Consider the following 7,545-nt stretch of genomic DNA (forward strand, 5'->3'; position numbering starts at 1 on the left):
TTTTGTTAATTAGAGCAAGCTTATTATTTTACGCATAAATTAGCATAATTAATGAGCAATGAGATTTTTCGCAGAATTTGATATAACAGTTTTGTAGATAATGCCACGGGTAACGCGGGTGCCAATTTTCGTCGCGACTGCGCGATTGACTGCCGAGATTATAAGGGGGGCTGAATCAGCCCCCCCCCCCCCCCCCGTCTTCTTAGGCGTCGAAATAGCCCAGTCTATTTAGGGTTAAAGGTAGATGGGGCTAAATTTCTTCAGATGTCGGCCCAAAATTTTTGTTGTACCCCTTACATTCCTGGTTAGTCACTATGCACACAAAGAAACTTCCCCACTTTGCATGCCAAATACCTGAGTGTGTGTCCCCACCTGCATGGGAAGTGTATTTTTTTTAACCATCCCTGTTTAGCAACAATTATATCTACATGTATGTGAGGGTGTTTGTGTGTGTGTGAGAGAGAGTGAGAGAGAAGAAACAATGGGTGAAAGAGAGATAAGCAGAAAGTATTGTATGCTTATGTTGAATATAATGTAGAATGTGTACCAGCTATCAAACAAAACAGTAGCAGTCATATTCTGTTTTGTAAACAAAGTTAAAAGTTTACATTGCAATTTTTGCACGGGTTGCTTTTAATACAACCTGAACATCTAACGCAAAGTGATTTTCAGCAATGAGCATGATTTCATGATGCCTACATGTACTACATGTACTCTCATTCTCACTCACCTGAATAGCGATTACCATTTGTTTAATAGCGATTCATTTTTCAAATTCAAAACAGCCCTTAAAACCCACTTATTTAAATTGTACGTATGCTCAACAAAGTGAACTCACCAACACATTCTTCTCTTCCTCTCCTTTATTTTCTGAAGCGCATAGAGACATATTTGCCATGTGTTATGCCTATGCAAAAACTGACTATTATTACCGATATGCCGAAATCGGGGAAATCCAGATAATGTGTATTGCATTGTGGGATAGCTTTTCAATATAATAGCTTCCGGCATCAATATTTGATGCTACTGGCAGCTCACTGACTATGCAAACTCACAGCACCATACTACTAATCCATTCATGGCATCTGTATTTATAGGCCCAGAGCTTAAACAGTACAACAAGGACTAAATAACATAATGCAAAAGATGGTGTGTGATATCATCGGCTCACTCCTTTGCATTTTATTTTGTGAAAGTTATGCTGATTTACATCAACAGGGTTTCCAGCCCATCAGGGAAATCAGGGAAAATTATTTTTCTTTTTTCCAGTGAGGGAAAAATCAGGGAATTGATAAAAAATACCTCAAATCAGGGAAAAATGCCTCAAATGAGGGGGAAATCAGGGAATTTTGATCAGCCCAAAAGTCAAAAGCACGGTAGTCAGTCAGACTCTGTTATGTTTTGTTGCTTATCAAAGCAACATCCATTGAATGACTGGTTATGGTGGTACTAATTAGTTAAACATTATTGTTTTTATATTGAAAATACATGTAATTCACTGCAACAACTTAGAAAACATGCGAGACTGGGAATGGGTTTAAATAATTATCAGGGAGTTTTTTAAACTTCATCCGGGTATAATCAGGGAATTTTGTTTTCTTGAAAAGCTGGGAACCCTGATCAATTTCAAGAAAAACTCAGCGTGCACGATATGCGTATAGCACTTCACAGCATATTAAAACTTTCTAGCGTACACCATATCAGAAGTGGATTGATAGCTTGCCAATTGAAAATTTTTCTTGTCTCACAAACATTGATAATTTTAGACTTATATAGAGTTGCAAGAATTGTCAAATTTTCATGCTGCATTTTTTTTTAACGTGATGTTCCTGTGCTAGATGTTAGTGTGTAAATGATTTTGTCATATTCATAATTTAATACAGTGTTTGATTTGTTAAGTCATGTTTGTAAAAATGTTTGGATCAGTCCTGTACATGTGTATATGCGTTCAATCAAACAGTGATGACATATGTTTAAAAATCTTGGTCCTGTATTATGAAAGATATCATCGATTGTACAGGTATTGTCCAATTGAATCTTTGATGTTATCTAAAGTAGAAATTCAGTCCCAAGACTGCTGGTAAATATCTTTAGGCCTATTACGATCCCGGCTGAACACATCATCTCTGGATTTGGTACTCGCGGGACTTACAGTATATTGCCTTGTGCACATGAGATAAACTGGATCAAACATCACATTTACTGGCAATTCCAATTGAAAGATAATCAAGCCAGGATATTTTTTGGCAAACAAATTATACAGTTTTGCACCACTATTTCGCATTTGGGTATAACCTCAAACTAATTTTACATGTAGCTACCATACATGTACATTCCTTATGTTCTGAAACCAGCTCACCCAAATTCATGTTGTTGCCGATTTGTTATTGTTTTATTTAATGCTAACACGTTCTATGAAATGATACATGGTGCTTGCATTTTTGCAATAAAATCAGCAAGAAAACAAGTATTGTATATCTTTATGTCTCCATTCTGTCCAATACTTGAGTAGAGGGGGAGATGGAGTTGAGTTGCAAATAATACCATTTCAACATTTAACCTCGGGCTTCTGTACTCTTGGGATAATTTCATTTTTATCCTGATCCTGGCCTGGCTTGCAATGTCAGTAAATCAGATGTGATTTAAGTCTGTTGCAAACCGTGTATTAAGAGTTGTAATCAATTGTATATTGCAATTGTCAATAAATACCTTTGCCGATGGGTATGAGTGCTTTAGTTTGATTTGAATCTGAGATCTTGTACTTTTCCACTAATCCATCTACCAATATTTGCATTTGTTACAATGAGTTTAAGAAAAATAGGGCCTCTTTTTTAATTATGACTTTCCCTAGAATATATGGCATTCTTGTGGAAAGGAATATTTTGTCAAAAGTCAGAAGTAAATCATCAACAAAAGAGATAAAGTGTATCTATTCTATGTAAAGTCATTTTGTTTGTTGCTCATAAAACAACATGCAATAAATGCTGCTTATCCAAAGGTGCAATTTAACCTGAAAGGAAATCTTGTATGAGAAATCAAGTCACGCGTTCCTTCAGGCATCGGGCTGTGAACAGCTGTGATAGCAGAGTGACAGTAGAAACCCAAGTGTGCTATCTCCTGGAAAAGAAAGATGTATGTTACGTTACGACGACATCTGTAAATAGAGCACCAAATCAATACAGGCCCCCAAGAAAATAGAGTCTGTTTTCGTGCTTTCTTGTAATGAATGAATCCGAGATAGCCATTATTGGGTCAGGTCTAGATTACTTCTTTGACCTGTGATCCGTAGTGAGAGATCACCTCTAAAGTGTCTTGTTAACTTCAGCACATTAAAGCCACATTCAAATATGGTACAGGTGTTGAGATTTGGTGACAAGTTGCCTCACATGTGCTAGTTAACAAATGCAGGGAATAATTTGGCTTTCCAAATGTGATTAGCATTTTCGGTCATAAGAGAAGAGCTCTCAACTGCGTACTGTGCAGTCCAATGTAAAAAAAATCTGCTATACAAAAGACTCTTCATGTATCAATCTTTTAGAAAATGTAAATTGTGATTACCCAGGAAAATTATTCCCTGAAACGCCATTGGCCCGAATTCACAAAGAAGGTTTTGAAAAACCACGGTTGAAATCCATGGTTTATGCAGATTTCCTGTATAAATTACGCTTTATAATTTAGCGCGTATCGGGCGTGCGTATAAAAACCCATGCTGATGCGTGCTTTTGTCACAGTGCACCAAATTGACGCCTGTTACCATGGTTAGATACGCTATTTTATTCATGAGTCCACTGTTTGAAGAGTGGAGTCATGAATAAAATAGGGTAATTTATACAGGAAATCTGCATACATCCTTTGTGAATTCGGGCCATTAAGTTTTGGGAATAATAATATATGTTAGGCATGAATCATTCTCTTAGCATGTTACAAAAAAGGTACAAATAGATACCATAAAGGTACAAAATATGAACTGTTCATTGAAATTTCAATTTAGCGTGAAGGGATGATATTCGAGTGATTTCTTGATTCCATTGTGATGTCATTATTGGTTTGTCATCACTCATGTTGTAAGATATTGATTTTATATTATTACAACACGTGTTGTGTTAGATGACGTGACATGTTTGTTTATGCAACTCTGGACATATTAATTCAAGCTAGCTTATTTTTATTTGCATTAATTGTTTGAATTTATTTAGTCTGAACTTTTTGTCACGTGACCCCCCCCCAAAAAAAAAAAATCACTTGCCTCTGCAACACTTTAATGTCTCATATCCCATTGGCCCTTGTTTTGTTGCTAAGCTCAGGGGTGTGAGAGTTTGGTATTTTAGCTGATTTCAGCTTTTGGGGTTTTTATTTTTGATTTTATTCAGTTTATTTTAATAGTTTTCCCTCTGTACGGAAGTATGGGTGCTCTTTCAACTTTTTTCAGCTTTTTTTTCAACACTCTTCAGCTTTTTCAGCTCTTTTTGTCTGTGATCACTCACGCCCCAGTAAGCTTTGTCATGTCATGTAACTTTATGGGTGGTTGGGGTTGGACTGTTAAATAAAGAACATTTTCTAAATTGTTTACTTCTTTTTTTGGTTGATTTCAAAGTGATTTAGACAATCACCTTGATTTTTCTTTAAAACTGAAATGTAAAAATAGGGTTAAGGATTACAAGAAAGGATAATAGAGTCATGACGACATCATTACAGGCTCAAACATTATAGGATCATTCAGATTTTGTAACCCTGATATTGATTTCTATGGGGTTACTAATTGGTTTCCTAAAATTCAAGAAGAATAAATATCCTCATGCACACTTTAGTATGAAAAACCACATGTACATTGCTATGCACAAATATAATTATAATTGTAAAAATGATATCATATCCTTCAATATCTTTTTACATTTCTTTTAATACTCCTTTATGTATCTTCAGTGGAACTCTATGATATAAATCAATATTAAAATTTTTAAGCTTAAAAAAAATCAAGAAAATGCTAGATCTTTCATGATCAAATTACATAGTGGAAGCATCATTTAACCTTACATTAAATGCACAAGGTAGAATTTTGTATTCATTTATTCAGTTGGAAAAAATGTATATTATGTGTATCATCAAAAAAAAATTCAAAGTAAAATTTTCAAAACTTATATTGGATCAATGTAATCTTTAACCAAATGATATATTGTAATTTAAATGGTATACAGTATTTGGTAGTCCGATAGAATTTACAATTAAATAGGGGAATGAGGTTAAATTAAACGGCAATATACATGTACATGTAGACCCCATTGCCCTGATAGAATTGAAACATGATCGCACTTCATTGAATGCCAGGACCCCATTCTAGTATCAGCGGTAGAATTAAATAATAGCACTGCCCTCTATGGACCAACCAAGAACAAGATTAGTTGATGTGGATGCACTCAACATCTATCCCAGTGGATGGGAGGGGCATTCAATGACAAAGCAGGAAGCTTGTACACTTAAAGCTCTGGAGCCCTTTTCACATGTGAGGGTTAATATGGTGCGGTGGATTAGTGAATAAGAATGGACTGTTGCAGTCCTACAAAAGGTAAATTGTGAACTGGTGTCTCTTATTATTGAAATAAGTTGATGATAACATCCATATTCTTGTACTATAAATAAGAATTTTTGAAACCTTTGACAAGTTATTACTCTTCATTGCCTATACCCACCCAGGTATTAAATATACACAACAAAAAAAGTAAGTCCCCCCTTAAACAAACATCAATAATTTCCGAACCAATGCAAGTTTTTAATATATTTTTACATGAGCGTGTAGGTAATTTTATAAGCTACCCTCTGAGTAAATGTTATGGACGTATTTTACGTCATGCTTCAGTGAGCACTGTCAAAAGGCAAAAATGTCACTTTTCAAAAGTCACAAGCCAAATACCATTACTTTGATTCCATTTTATTGGAACAAATTCCACATTCTCATCATGAAAAATAGTCAGAAGGCTTGTAAAAGGTACTTTCTAAAAAACGATACAACTTTTTTGGCTAAATTTCACGGTTGAATAAACACAAGTCCAAATATGCTTTAATTGGATTTTTTACACATTTCTATCAATAAAAATGATAGAATATGATGACAGTTATTTTTGGGAAGAGTATCTTGAACAATATTCATCATTTCACGGTTCAATGAACATTTATTGAAAACAAAAATACGATTCTCAAATATCATAGGCATGTATTGTTTCATTTTGGTAACTGAAAGGGATCTTTTCTCAACTTTTTTAGTTATTTTCATGACCAATTAACATGCTTCAATGCTTCAAAGGCGTTTAATTAAACATTCACGCTTGAATGAACATGTGGAATGTGATTAGCTCTTTTTTACGTTATTGGAAAAAATGCAATTTGTAATATGGATATCTGTCACAAACCTCCTTGCATAGTTCATTTGATTTGATTTTTATGAAAATCCCGATGTTTAATGCATCAGTGAGCACACAATATTAGAAAATTATGCAAATGAGAAGAAAGTTCAAGGCCTTGGCCCCACTCTGTGCCGTATCGAATGGTTATTTTGGTGTGCGCGCCTTTTGGATAGTGTTACTCTGATGCCATGTGAGAAGTTTCTTGAAATAACTGTTGGCAGAAGTAACAAAAACCGTCCATGAAACAAACCCTCATTTCATATTTGTTAAAATGTTGACTTCCTCTCTCATAGACTTGTGTACATTATGGGTGCATATGTTTAAGAATAAGTGACCCCTAAAGCCCCTTTCACAATTGACGTACGACCTGTTTACGACCACCTGCAACAGATTTTTCTTGTTGTTGCACGATCGATCTCTTGGTGTCTTGCGAGCACTCGCAGTGGTTGTAGACGAACGCACGAATTTGAGGTGGTCGGAGGTGGTCGTGACTGGTCGCATCTGAATCTGAACATGTTCAAAATCCAAACGCGATCAAATACGATTGGTTTACTCGCATCAGGTCGTACCATCGGTCGGGCGATCATCGTGTGAGTGTTGTTCAACGTTGTACGACTTGGTGCGAGAGGTGACACAACTACGTATAGTCGCATTTAGTCGACTGGAGGTCGTACAACACTTGCACATGCGCTAGATACCTACAGAGACCAGTCTTGCGACTGGTTGCGATAATATAAGACTGTTGCAAGACCGATCGAAATTACGGCTTACAACATTCCACTACCGTTGCATTCGCATGTATGCGACCGTACAGCCCCTTTCACAATTGACATCCGACCAGTTTACGACCGCCTGCAACAGTTTTTTTCTGCTGTTGCACGATCGATCTCTTGGTGACTTGCGAGCACTCGCAGTCGTTGTAGACGGTCGCACGAACTCGAGGTGGTCGTGACTGGTCACATCTGAACTTTGAACATGTTCAAAATCCGAACGCGATCAAATAAGACCGATTCACTCGCATCAGCTCGTATCCGGGGTCGTACCATCGGTCGGGCGATCATCGTGGGAGTGTTGTTCAACGTTGCACGACTTGGTGCGAGAGGTGGCACAACTAAGTAGTCGCATTTACTCGACTGGAGGTCGTACA

Source organism: Lytechinus pictus, chromosome 2 (genome assembly GCF_037042905.1).
Source record: "Lytechinus pictus isolate F3 Inbred chromosome 2, Lp3.0, whole genome shotgun sequence".
Taxonomy (NCBI): domain Eukaryota; kingdom Metazoa; phylum Echinodermata; class Echinoidea; order Temnopleuroida; family Toxopneustidae; genus Lytechinus; species Lytechinus pictus.